Source organism: Polypterus senegalus, unplaced genomic scaffold (assembly GCF_016835505.1).
Source record: "Polypterus senegalus isolate Bchr_013 unplaced genomic scaffold, ASM1683550v1 scaffold_6126, whole genome shotgun sequence".
NCBI classification, from domain to species: domain Eukaryota; kingdom Metazoa; phylum Chordata; class Cladistia; order Polypteriformes; family Polypteridae; genus Polypterus; species Polypterus senegalus.
Window position 1 is genome coordinate 1 of NW_024380361.1, and position 14,154 is coordinate 14,154.

General features: G+C 42.7%; 1 long non-coding RNA gene across 1 annotated transcript; it reads left to right on the forward strand.

Moving 5' to 3' along the window:
* Positions 1-9,428: 9,428 nt before the first annotated feature.
* Positions 9,429-9,859, forward strand: LOC120520137. The gene is made up of 3 exons (XR_005631778.1): positions 9,429-9,473; positions 9,538-9,663; positions 9,784-9,859. It is a non-coding gene; the product is annotated as an uncharacterized LOC120520137 (long non-coding RNA).
* The last annotated feature ends 4,295 nt before the right edge of the window (positions 9,860-14,154 follow it).

Below are 14,154 nucleotides of genomic sequence, written 5' to 3' on the forward strand. Positions count from 1 at the left end.
ATTGAAGGGCACCTATTACCTGAAGCACAGGCACTGCTGATTTCAACTCAACCATCACGCCCACTCTAGATGGTCAATCGCTGACTCATGGGTCTTTAGCCTTCACCTCCACCTTGTCTTTGCCTCTCTCAGAACAATATCTATTGCCACTCCCTTCCTCTGCCCCTCCTATTCAATCACCAGGCTCAAAGTTGGTGATGCTACCGTTTGGGGCACAAAGATTGATGTCGAGGTAAACGGTAATTATTGTAGAAACCCCACAGCTGGATTGAGGGTGCTTTTGCTGTGACCATCAGAACATCCTTGTTTGGGAGCACTTTTGCTATCACTGTCCATGGATGGCTGGTCTGGCCGAGGTACGCGGTTCTCAAGATCCTCACAAGATGTTGAAAAGGAAAATTCTAAGGTCTCTGTTAAGTTGGCTGGAACACAAAGTCCTTGTTCTGCCGGACATTGTAGTGGACCTCCTGTGTTGTCCACTATGGCTTTCTCCAGCAGGCCCCTTACACCAAACATGGACTGGGGAACATCCACTGTGTCCATAGGACTGTTAAATGTATAAGACTATATTACTACCTCTGAAATTTAACGGGCAGAGCTTTGAAGGTTTGGACCACTGATAAGCAGTTGACACAGGCAGAGACTGCTTTGTCTGTTGCCGAGGCAACCACGGGTTCATGGCATCAAAAGAGGCAACTACAAGTTTGCAGCTTCTGCTCTGTAATGCATCTGTTGCCTGATGGTTGATGTAGGGAGCATTCTAATCTGGCCACTGACCTGGACCCCATCTGCTTGTTGCTTGTTTGTGGTAGCTGCTATTTAAAACAATATGTTGATTGTTCCTGTGTTGATTGGAGATAAGTTGGATTTCTTGAAGACTTCGGGTTCACGCCTTCTTGATGCAAGACAGTGACTCACGTATGTCACTCTTCTGAAATATATATATATATAGATATACAGTATATGTACGTATATATGTATACATTTATATATATTTTTATATATATATATTGTGCAGGAAAGCAGGGCATTGGCCCAAACACCCAACACGAACACACCAAGATTCCCGAAGTTCAAAACAAAGGATGGCTCTATTCACCACAATACCTTCACTGTAACACAGCAAAGATTTTCTCCATCTCCACAATCAACCCTCACCACCGCACTACCCAGCCTGACTCACCTGGAAAAGGGAGCAGGAACCTTTTATTAAGGACCTGTACTTCCAGTGACAGGGCTACTGCCCGATGGAATCACTCGGTTATGTTAAAGTCAATTATAACAGGGAGTTTGTCCTCCTGCAGTTCTCTTGTGGCACCCAGGGAAGGTAGCCTGCAGAACAGCCCTGCTGGCTTCCCACTGGGCACTGATATCCAGGACACTGCCATCTACGTGCTGGGGCAGTTAAAAACTTCTAGTGACATCTTCATTCAGTGGGTCAGTCTGTGCAATCCCTTTAGGTCCTCCCTTCCAGGTCTGATTCCTTCCTCCTTCCCAGCCAGGTTGGCTTCTGCCTGTTAGGAGCCTCCTGTCTGAAACAGAACCATCCTTCTTCGGACCATGTAGCATCTACTAAATCTATAATATGGTCCGGCCGTGCAGCCCAGCGGGGCGCCAGGAGGACCAGAGGAGGGCTTGTGCCTCCTCAGACCGCGAGGGGTGTCGTCCTGTTATCTGGAGGCCTCGGGTGAAGGGCTTGGAGCCCAGCCCTGTAGGGACCCGTGGCCACGCCAGGCGGCGCCCCAGTGCCTGATTATCTCGGAGCCGCACTTCGCCACACCAGGAAGTGCCGGGAAGAGACAGGGGACACCGGACAGCTTCGGCGTCGCAGCTGGCACTTCACGCCACAGGGGTGTCTGTGGGAGATTGCGGGAAGCAGCTGGAGCCCATCCGGTTCCTATAAAAGGGCACGCCTCCTCCAGTCATTGGCGAGTCGGGTGGCAGAGAGCGAGGCTGGAGAGAGCTGGAGCGGCCAGATGAGAGATCGTTGTAAGGCCTGAAGAGAGAGAGCATTGTAAGGGCCTGGACATTGGGGACAGTGCAAGACAATGGGGTTTGTGCACGTGACTTTTGTACATAATTAATAAAAACAATGTGTGGTGGAACCAACGATGCTGTCTGCCTGTGTCGGGTTCAAGATTCAATATATTATATATATATATATATATATATATATAAGTAAATTATTCAACAAAGAAAAGAAACTCCCACAAAGATAAAGTTTTGGGGACCGTCCCATATATTGTCCTGCGGACAAAAAGAATAAAAGTGATTAAAAGTTCTTGTAATTCAGTATCAGTGGACAAAATGGATATGATAAGATGGCGTTTTTATAGAGGATGCATTATGGGAACAGGAACTGGTTGGCAGGAAGTGGCATTGTCATTGTGGAGGAGCTGGAAGTGTCCTGGTGACAGGCAGAAGAGATGAAAAATGGAGTCACGGAAGTGACGTTATAGCGACCATTTTGAAACCGGAAATAGTGGCTATTATCATTCTTTGGTTTTCATGTTGGGAGAAAAGGTCCAGGTAAATACCACGTGACAATCCTTCTCTCGTGATATTTCACTCACCTTTGGGCTTTCTGACTGCCTCCTAATCACTGTTGTGACTATATATATATGTCCATCCTTGTTTGCACCTCAAACACAGGCTGAGTACTCAGTACTTTAGCAAAATCAACTTTATTCAGCTTGAAACAGGAAGAGCATGGATATTTATTGTAGTGGGATCTACCACTCTCAATACTGAACACAGCAGTCAGGCAAGGTCGTTGCCAGGTTAATTAGCAAGAATCCTGTTCCTGCCTTTATAATTCACTTGAACACCCAGCAATGACAGACTTATAGTGTGACCGGTCGCTTGGATTTGCTTTCCCAGTGAGCTGGGAGCCTGCTGTTGCCCTGGCAACTGATATCGCTGTCTCCACAGACACGGCGGATTGTTAGGGATACTCTCAGTGTGCTGTCTCGTTGGGGAGTCCCAATAGAGTTTAGAAACCTTACAATATACTATGTGGAAGTATATAATTTCCCCAAGGGGAAAAACCCTGAAAAATTCTCCCTGTTCCGGGAAAAGTTAAATTATAATTTAATTGTTTTTCAACCCGAAAAAAATTTTCCCAAAAAAAATTTTTTTGGGGGATTTTATATTATAATTAAAAAAATTTTTACAAAACGTATTAAAAAGTATTTTAAAAATTTGATAATTTAAAAAGGAAAAATGGAATGTAAAAAATTCCTTTTTTTGGACCCATTATAAAAAGACAAAACTTTTTGGGGAGGTCTCTTTTGGGGGGGGCCCTGGAAGGCCAGGGGACAACAGAAAATAAAAAATGGAGCCACCGGGGGGACTTAAAGGGGCCCCCCCCATTTGAAACCGGGAAAAGGGTGGTATTAAATTTTTTGGGGTTTATGTTGGGGGGAAAAAAGGGCCAAAAATACCGGGGAAAAACAATTTCATCCTTGAAATTTAAAAAACATTTTCTTTTGGAACGCCCCCAACAAAAAGGGAAAAATTAAATAAACAAAATGAAAATTATTTATATTTATTAAATTTTATTTTAAAAAAAAATATCCTAATAATTTTATAAATTTTTAATTTTAAATTTTTTTATATTATATTAATTAAATTTTTCAGCGGGGAAGTGGAAGTTCAAAACTTTAAAAGCAAAAACATCCCATTGGGGGGCTTTTTCCAGCACGGAGCCCGAAATGCCTTTGTCATGGACAATAAAATTGTCAAAGGGAAAAAAGGGAAAAAAATTAATCAAAGTTCAAGGGTTAAAGCACTGTGGCTTTGGGGCTGATTTTTTTTTCATCAAGGTTTTAAAAGAAGACCCTTCCTGCTGTTAAAAAATTTTTTTTATTTTTCATAAATCTGCTTGATTTGGGATAACATCAGAAATGAGGGGTTTGGGGGGCCGGGGTAGTGCTGCTGCCTCCAAAAAGGGAACTTGGGTTCGTTTTCGGGCCCTTCCGCGGGGGTTTTTGCTTTTTTTCCATACATTTCCCGGGTTTTTTCCAAAAGAAAACGGTTTAGGTGCATTGGCAATTTTAAAATTTGGCCCCAAAAGTGTGAGCTTGGTGTGTGTGCCCCCTGTTTTGGGGGGCCCCTGGGGTTTAGTTGGCCCTTTGGGGGAGACCCCCCGTGAATCTGTATTGGGATAAAGCAGGTTGGATAATGGATGGATGGATGGATAGGATACAGTAGTGATTGTAAATGAAGTGTTTTGGTTTGCAGTGCACATTAAAATACACAGATAAGTATTTGTTTTCAAAAAAGTATGAAGAGACTGTGCACTGGAGGGTTTAAACAGGTGCCTTTTCATCTATCTATCTATTTTCTATCTATCTATCTATCTATCTATCTATCTATCCTGTTATTCCACCTGCCCCAAAGGTCCCCATCATGGTTTAAAATTTGCATCTTGGTCTCTTCAGTACCAGATCCATGGAAAAACCCAACTATAATTTTTAAAAACCCCCACCATGCTTCAATATGATGAGCTTTCCCTTTGTTTCTGTTGGGAAAATCTTCAGTCTGTGAAATCCTTTGGCCCCCCTTTTATTTTTCCCCCAAATTTGTTCTACAGATTTTTTAAAAAACAGGTGTACCCCCCCCCAAATTTTTTTTCTACACCTGACTCAAAATTTTCCCCCAGTCCTTTTAAACCCTTGGGTTTCCCCCAAAATTTCCCCAAAACCACACCAAATGTCTCCCCCCCCCAGCTCCATAATCTTCCATAAACTGCATTTCCCGTCTCCCCTTACAACATTTTCCATAGCTTGACCCCCAAATCTTATTCTCCCTCTGCTAATCAGTGCCCCCCCTTGGCCATTTTACTGTTTCCACATTTGTTCATCATTTAGCCCACCTACAGAGCCCTTCCACCCCAGTTTTATTCTACACTTTGGTCTCCCCCTCCTTGGAGGTTTGCCAGTTTATCTCACCTTGGCACAATCTCCTTAAGATCCCCAACCCCCCCCCTGACACATCATTCACCCCACCCCGTCTTTTCTACTCCCCAGGACACATCAAACTAAATCTTATTCTGTCTTTAAAATCAGGATGTCTGCATTTTTTGAATATTAATTTTCCCCCCCTTTCCTTCAGGCCTGAAAAGAATTTCTGTGCTTTCGTTTCTAATCCGTGTTTTTTCCCGCTTTTTTTTTTAGGTGGCCCCCTTTTGTAACCAAAAAAATCCCAAAACCCCCAATTTTGTAACCACAAAACACTCATTCTGATACTTGTGCTCAACTGTCCCGGGTGGGAGGGGAAAAAGCAGCTCCCAGATCAGCATTCCCCAACTTGGGGGCCCCCATTTGGGGGCACCTCCCAGTTACTTTGTCCCTTTGCCCGGCATTTTGCCTCGAATCAGCTTGTAGCCAACTATCCCTCGCTGGCGACCACACACCCAAGCAGCCAAGGGGGTTTTGTTGGCCCTAATGATAATAGAGGGTGCTTTTCCCGCTTCTCCAGGTAGTCCTGTCCTCCTCAGACAGGTCTTGCCCACCGGATGTTGTCCCTCTCAGGCAGGCCCCGGTCCCTTAAATATTATTTTGATGGCCCTTTGGGTACTGTCTGGCACACCTTTGGGTGCGATACAGACGTTGAAAACACTGTCCGAGATGACTGGGACTACATTCATGCAGCAAATTGGTTATGAAGAAGATTTCCCGGGCTTGTACGTTTATCTTTTCCACAGGGGGCCCAAAATTTTGGAAAACAGAAAGCGGGAAACAAAATTAGACATCCTTACTCCGCACCCCCTTAATCAACTCCCAAATTTTTTAAAAAAAGCTGGGAAAAAGTCCCGGTGTACGCTCTTTTTGGGCCTTTCTTTTGAATATTTTGTTTCTTTTTTCCCCTTTTATCCACACAACCCCCGGAGTTTTATTATTTTTTTGCCCTCCCCGGCCATTTGACTACAGCATTAGACCTTGGTTGAGACAATTTCTTTTAAAATTTTTTAAATGAATCCTGGAGGGGAGGGGTGTCTCATGGGTTAAATACCAGCCCCATTAAAACATTGAACTTGAGGTGGTTCCTTGACCAATGTTGAGGGTATTCTTCTTTTCATTTCAGCTTATTTTTTGCCCCGTGAATGTTGAATCATTATATTGTGCACCAATTTTAAAAAAACCTGGGGCGTTCAAGTGCCGTTCCTGGTCACTTTTACACCACAAAACTGTTGATTCACTATTACATAAATAGGCAAAAAGGAAGATTTCTTTATGTTATCTGAGGTCCATTTCCCAGATTATGACAACAATGGAGCAGTCACAGGCACTGCCACTGTTTGGCTCAAAAATAATATTTATCATCGTCTCTGCATTGTTTGAACCAATCCACCCAAAACTGGGCCTGCCTGTCCTGAGGTTGTTTTCCCACTATTTTTAAGGTGATTTACTTTATGACCTTTTTCACTTAATCAATCAGATATGAAATCAATGTGAATGGTAAGATATTTGTCCTGTCTCCGCTTTGCAAAGCTGATTTGATTTTACCAAAACAGTTCCTTAGAGCTGTCTGCATCACTCCAAACGTTTTCAAATGAATTTGATGCAAAGTGAGATTAAATCGAAGCTACATAAAACGTTTTAGTAGCACCCATTACCACAAAACATTTAACTACATTCAACTTTAACTACTTTTGTCCAATATTCCATTAGTCTTCCGTGTTAGTCTGCAATGCACAACACGCCCGCAAATCTCGTAAGTGAAACTTCTTCAAGGCATCACACTTAACATTTAGTTCACTTTATTCTTCACTTACGCAAACAAATGGTTTTAATTACCGAGGGTTTAAAACCAATTGGCCTGCGTGATCCATATAAGAACTGCTGGTTTACTGCCAGAGATGATCTTACGCGTTGGCATGCTTTAATTTGTGATTCAATTTTATGATCTGTTTCCGTAATTAACCTCAGTATTTCATGCGTCTTGATTATTTCAAACGCATTGGTGTCTGATTGGTGATTTTTTTCTCCACGTGTTATTATCATTAAGCGGTCGACCGCCTTCATTCGTGTATACAAAGACTGTGCTGCGCTTCAAACTTTACTGCGCTTTGTTGATTTTCCCCTTTGCTGTTTCAAAATGTGGTGTAAAGACAAGGGTCAGATAGCCGTGGTGTTGCTGCTCTTTATCTTCTGCGATGCTTTTGCTCAGCCCCGTTTCAAAGGACGGAAGCAAATCGCAAAACACCAGAAGCCCGCGGTCATGCATTATGTTGAGCCGAGAGCTGGCGCCCGCAGACCGTAACCGCTCAGTGCACCGACAGTGAGGTGATCGTCACCATCAGTCCGACTTGTTGGCATCCAAAAGCCGGTGCAGCCTTCTGATCTTCCATGGGTGGATGTGGCGTCACCAGCCCGGCCGGTGCTCACCCTTTTTGTGATCGAAGCGCTCTGCAGGGCTGCGGAGCACCGTGGAGTGAGCTGATGAAGTGCTCTGCATTTGTCCTTCCTAATCTTGTTTCTCGATGATTACTACTGAAAGCTTCGTATGTGGCCAGGTCTGGTTTATGTTCGTATGACGTTTTGGCGCACAAGTCGCAATTGATCAGGCACGCTTAACGAGATCCTCTCTTCTTTACGTTTTCATAGCGGACTGGTGCTCCTAGGCTTTAGTACAGCAGGCAAGAAAGGAGAATTGAGTAGTTAAGCCTGCATTGTGTGCATAGACCCTTATCGGTGGTGCAGTGCCCACTCGTGACCTGTATGTGGGCATTCTAAATATCAGATTATTCCTTTGAAGAAGCCATCTAAATTCTGTTCAGTTAAGTTGACTAAACCTAACTAAGTTGAGGTTTTTTCCATTTTCCTACAAACCCGCATTCCAAAAAGCTGGTAAAATCTACTTTAAACCCCAACTTTCAATATGCTTGAAAGATTTTAACAAATGGTGAGTAAACTGCTTTGAAAGGGGGTACTAAAATTGGGAGAGGTGTACTGCTTGGACATTTTAAGAAACCCTTTTTGGGTGAATGGCCAGTAGTCCAGCCCTTTTTGTGAAAATCTTTACAGATCAAGAAAAGGATATCTGGAGCCCTTTAAAAGGATTATTTTGTTACAATCCTGAAAGATTTACATCTTGCCTGAAGGGCGAGTTGCCTCAAAGCTTGCATAGAATCTTGGTTCCAATAAAAGGCGTCATTTTGCTTGGTTTTTCTCTGAAAAGTTACAAAGAATTGCTTTATGCAACATATTGATTAAACCTTTTGACTACAAAGGGTCTCTGACTGTGCTGTTGAGTCCAATCTAGATTTTTTTGCTCTTATAGTTTAGCATTGTCAGCTGAATAGCCCTAAACTGTTGGCTCTTTAGATGCTGGGTCTCATCGTGTACACCTTCTCCCTACTACAACCCTTCCCAATTGATGGTCTTCCATTGTAGAACAAACCAGCTGTGGTGCAGATTGAACCAATACAACAGGTAAGGGACCAAGTCCACTGGCGAAGATATACTAATCAAAACAGACAAGTGCAAAGGATGCGATGTACAGCACATTGAGGTGTTAACACAAGAATCTACCTGATTTGAAGCCCCGTCATTTTTGCTCACCTTTCTAATGCCCTTTTTTCTTTCCCAGGCTACACAATGTAGCAGCAATGCTTTAAACCCCCGGTTCCCTACACCTCCACAAATATCTGCCAGGAGTTCTAGGCTTCGCTTGTTATAATGAGCAGTAGTGTACACATTTAAAATCCACTTTCCATTTGCACTAAGTGATCTGAACACCTTGTAACATTCCTGTCTGCAGGTGACTGGGGTGGGCCGAGTCCATCCCAAAACCTTCTTCCCCAGGGACCCCATTAACCTTCGCGTCTGTGGGCAGCACTAACCATGAGCCTCCCGTTCTTTGTGGACGCTGTGTGGCCACCCTGGTCCAATCATCAGCCCCAGCCTACACCCTTTATTAGGGAAAAATGGTGGGTGTGAGGAATAGTGGACTAGATCTTGGTCTGGAAAGCATGCTATGGGCCATCTGTGTATTGCAGGTGTTTCTTAGCAGCCAACTGACAGGCTCCAATTCCCAGTTCGTGTCCCCAGAGTTGCCCAGTAATGCAGTTCCAGCTTGATGCCTTCAGTTTTATGGCCTGACTACTAGTTCAGTAAGTCCTTTCCTCCCATCTTTGGGAATCCATTGGGTCTCCCAGGTTTGACAGTACTCTTGCATGTCTACTTGCAGATCTTCATTACCTGCCATCTGAAGGTGACCTTGGCGTCTGCTAATGTTGATCCTTTGAATAAGGATTGTTCATATGATCTGCACTGAGCCAGTAAGCGACTGACTGGGAGGATGGGGGTGCACCTGTTCAGATGAGGTAGCAGGTTGTGATTGGTGGCTGTGCTTTCAGGTGGAGCTCAGTGGATGGGAACAATGCTGTCTGTAGCTGCTGTGACACAAGTGTGCCAACCCCTCCTTGGAGGGGCTCTGGTGCCCTAAACACAGACGCAGGAGAGCAAGTATGACCTTTGGCAGGCTCTGAGTGTCCAGTCTGGGATTACACCAACTAATTGTGTTTTGCAGGTGAAGTGAGTGCACCAGCTGGATGGCAGGAGACCATTTCTGTTGGCCCTCTTTTTCTGGAGAAGGTCTCTCCTTTGTCCTCTGTATCTCAGGCCTTGTCTCCTCGGCAAGATGAAGTCTCTGCAGGTAACTTGTCTGTACAGTGTAAATGCAAGCCATGTTAAGGACTGCTTTTGAATCTAGCCTAGTGAGTTGCAGTGTGTTGAGGTGTTCTTTCTTTCCCAAGTCCGTCTTTTCTCCTTGCAGACTCCCAATTCCAAGATTCCATCCTTGGTGCTGTTGTAGGTGTCCTGGCTGTCTCCTGTGTGGGTGTGCTATTTTTGAACAGAAAAGCAAAGGGCTCTGTTAATACTAAGCAATAAAATTTTTTAAAATTCACAGCATTGCCTATAGTATATTTTCAGGGGTGGTGTACCGGTGCCTATTTAAATAGCATTCTGGTCTTTCTGAATCTTCTAGACAGATTGTTCCATGAGGTAGTGGCCATGCATGTGGCACCAAACTCTGACCATCAATTTGCTTAGGATTTTAGTGTGAGTACTAAAGAAGCTGCTCTCTAACCAACTTTGGTAGAAAGTGTCCCTCCACAAATGTGCCTACTAGTCGAGGCAAAAGTCTCCATGCACTCGTGTCAGATTTTGGATGCAGATCTCCCATTGCTCTTAATCTCTGGTACCCACCAGAGTTCAGACATCACCGCAGCTATTCATTAAAATGGCACAATCTAGACCTGAGCCTCAAAATGTGTTGGGGGGCTATGAATGTGCAGCCCATGCCACCTGTCATTTGTGACATTTTATAGCTTTTCTCTGCATTCAGACAAGCCCAGCAGCTCTTTAACCCAAAACATTTTGTTTTCATATGCATCAGGGTCACAAAGTAGGGACTAAACTTATTGGTGGGGAGGCAAACAAGTGTCTAAATTTACAGACCCACCCGTGACAAACTGTTAGGCTAGAAAAAATTTAAAACAAGCTGACAGGACCAAAATCCTGGTATCCAGATGAAGTGTCTCATTGAGCAAAACATATTGGCTTTGATTTAAAGACCCTTTTTGTGGACTGAATCTTAATGGCACTCATAACTGAGTAACCCTGCTGTCAGATCTTTATTTTGAGTGATCTTTGAGATGGAGTATCTTTCTCCACTAAGACTGGTTCTTGCTGCAAAAACAGCACATTCAATTTTTTTTTAATTTACAATTATTATTTTATTATATATATATATATATAGTATAAAGTTTCTGTTTCATAATCCAGCTGGGATGTCAGAACTAAAGATCTATTCTCCTTGGTAGATACGAATCAAACTTGATATTTTTCTTCTGTTTGATTTCATAAATACACCAACTGGTAAAAAATACAGGTTCTTGTAACAAGATTCGTGTATTGTAAGGTCAGATTTTGAATTTATGACTTAAAGCAGGGTACTCAATTGCGGCCCTGGAGGCTGAATTGGCAAAGCTTTCATTCAACCAGGGTCAAACTAGAACTTGGTCCTTGCTGCTGATGAATGTTGGTGTTTGCCTTTTGGTACCTTTTATTCAAAGAAAAATTTTTTAGTTTTTTGAGATCAGGGGTCCTCAATTAGTCCTGGGGTCTGTTATGGTTGCAGGTTTTCACTTCTAAATTTCTTCATTAGAACTTTTACTACAAAGCAATGTTTTGGATCTTAATTTTGGTTCCTTTTTACCGTTCACAAATCTTTGCTTATTAAAATTTAAGCAGTAGCATTAAGTTTTAATTGTTGCCCGTTATCTTTATCAGACTTTCATTAATAAGATGCAATAACCAATAAACCATGCAGAAACTCACCATACTTGCCATGAACTATCGGTGTTTTAAAAAAAAAAAGGTTTAGAAATGAATGAGGGGATTGGCAGAATCATTAAGTTTAAATCTGTCTGGGCCGTAAAACACATGGATATGTTCTCTTTAAAGGACCTCTCTACAGTGCAGTACAATTGCTCTTGATGAATGCAAGCATTAAAAAACTAAATTTCAATACCAGTTTCATCATCGCATGGACGCTTTCTAATTACCGTACTCCGGACAAATTCTCCCGTGGATAAGTCAGAGCTTGATTTTTATCGTACAATTTCTACTATTTTATAATGTCGCTCCGTATAATCGATCGGAAGCTATCTCTATTGGTCAAGAGATTGATATGCTAACGCCCACCTGAGAGTAACGGGCACACGGCCTTTATGTGGGTGGCATGCGCTGTATCAGCGTCGCCTAATCTCCTCTTCTGTGCCCCCCGTGACCCACGTAATACCCAAACTACTCAAAGCGCGTTTGTTTTTTTTTTTTTTTTGTGTATCTCCCCTTCAGTAAGACATCCCTTATTTTACGATGGCGTCCCATCAGAAGAAATATAAAGCTGGTTTTTAAAATTTAAAAGTTGAAGTACGGAAAGAAATTGGCAACTACGCTGCTGCAACAAATTCAATGTTCTGAGAAACTGATGTGAGATTGAAGGAGGCAAGAACATGTAAAAAGAAAATTAAGTGTCGCATTTTGAAACGGGGTACAAGTCGGGCTGATATGATCGACTTTTCGGGTTTCAAGACCGACCTGTACATGATGGTGAACGAAAAAAACCTGCAGCCAGAGCCCCCCCGTGATTGGGGACCCCGTCTTAAATTTCTCAAACTCATTCAGAGACTTTTAAAAGTTTTTTTTTTTTTTTTTTTTTTGGGGTTTGGGGCCCATTACTAGCAAACAATGCTAATTCTATTGTCCGGTTTTGGCAGCTTTTCTTTTTCATTCCAGACCAGCTTTTAATGTTTTTAATTGTTTTGTGGGTGTTGACAGAGGCTAAATGTCATTGATAGTAAGAAATCTTTTAACAGCGTACCTTGGGTAATCTGATGTGGAAGATAAAACTCTCTGAAGCTTCTTGATAGGGTTAAAAAAAAAAAAAGGTCATACAGTCTCCCTTTTTTTATATTAAAAAAAATTTTCTTTATGCCCTCTATTAAAATCCGCCAGCATTTAAAAAAACACTTCTTCAAGAGCATTTAATTTATATGTTAGGGGGCCTGTCAAATCCGCTTTTAAATTTCTATCTGTTTTTAGCTCTTGTTTCACTACTGGCACCTGTCCCCTCTGATTGTTATCCCCAGATTAAATTTGGAAGAAACCCAAAACCACTTAAATTTAGATTGCTGGGGTAAGCGAACAAACTGATGTTGCAAACTGTCTTGCAACCAAAATTATATCTGGTGTGCTTTTTTTTGTCCTTTGATTAGACGGGGAAATGCATCACCTCCATTCTTTTATAGACCACCACGTGGTCTTTGACACTAGAGGAGACAAAATTGCCTTGTCTTTGTTCAGGGCTCTGTTGCATTGTGGTTTGGGTGTTTGGTCATACCTCGTGTTTGCTGGTTGTACTGCAGTTACACTCAAGTTTTCCCCATCTGAATGCTCCTCATATGTTACATAGTTGCTGGAAGAAAGATTGCTTTCTGTAATCTTTTTGTGTTTCCTACTGAGGTTGGATTCAACTTGGCACCATCATCTTACTGTCCAGCACAGGAATACCCTTGACAGTGAAAGGGTCTCTTCAGTCTTTTGTTAACGGCCATCCTGTACAGTAAGGTTGGTACTAAAGAGCAAAGTCCAAGCAGACATTTAGTGAAGCAGAAGGAACAGAACTAATACTGGAGTTGGGTTATAAAGCATGCCGTTGACTTGGGCTTCTTGGGTTCATAAGCCAAGCCTTTTGGTCCATAACTGATACACAGGTAGAGTTATGGTCATTTTTCTCACTGACCATATTGGTAAATGAATTGAGATCCAGAAATTCTGGGCTGTCATATGTCTTGATCAGTGATATCGACTCTGCATGCAGTCTTCTCTGTAGAAGATTCAGAGGCAGCATTTCAATGGAAGACAATTTTAGCAATCTTATGAAACCTGAACTGGCGTTTGAGAAAAAAGGTGCTGCAAATTAAATGTAAAATCTCAAATGGTGATGCACATTCACTTAAACTACAAAAGTGTACACTGTTTTCAGGTAGCAGTAATCAGGTCTGCCTAGTAAGTCATGGAACAGCAAGGGCTACTCCATACTAGTTTGAAGGAGGTTTGAACAGATTGCGGTCTCTTCAGTCCCAGTGAGTGCAATAGGAACTCCCAGTGGCTCAGAGCCTCAGCCAACACTCCTCTTGCTGCTTTTGAGAGTCCCATTGTTTCAGATTTATTTATAGTCGATCGGGGCCCGGGTCTACGCTGGGGAAGAGGGGCAATGCCCCTTAAACAAATGTCCTGCCCCTTAAATCAAACTTTTAGAAACAGAAAGAAAATAATAGATTACCCATAAACTTAATATGGACAAGATTTACTACAGTAGCTGAAAAATCCACTGGAAAAAAACACGAATGAGATGACAGGTTTCACCTCTTGTTTGCTCTTTCCCTCTGTGCTCTGTTTGTCTGCAGCTCTCACAGCACTTGAGAGATCCCCACTCACCCTCCCCCAGCTAAACATCCAATCACTGTTAGTATGCAAATGACCCGGTGTCAGGTTTCTCAGTAGGCGGGGCAGGCAAAATGAGCTGCGTAACAGCAGGTAGCTTTGAGGAAGCACAGATCTGTCAAAATCTAGACCG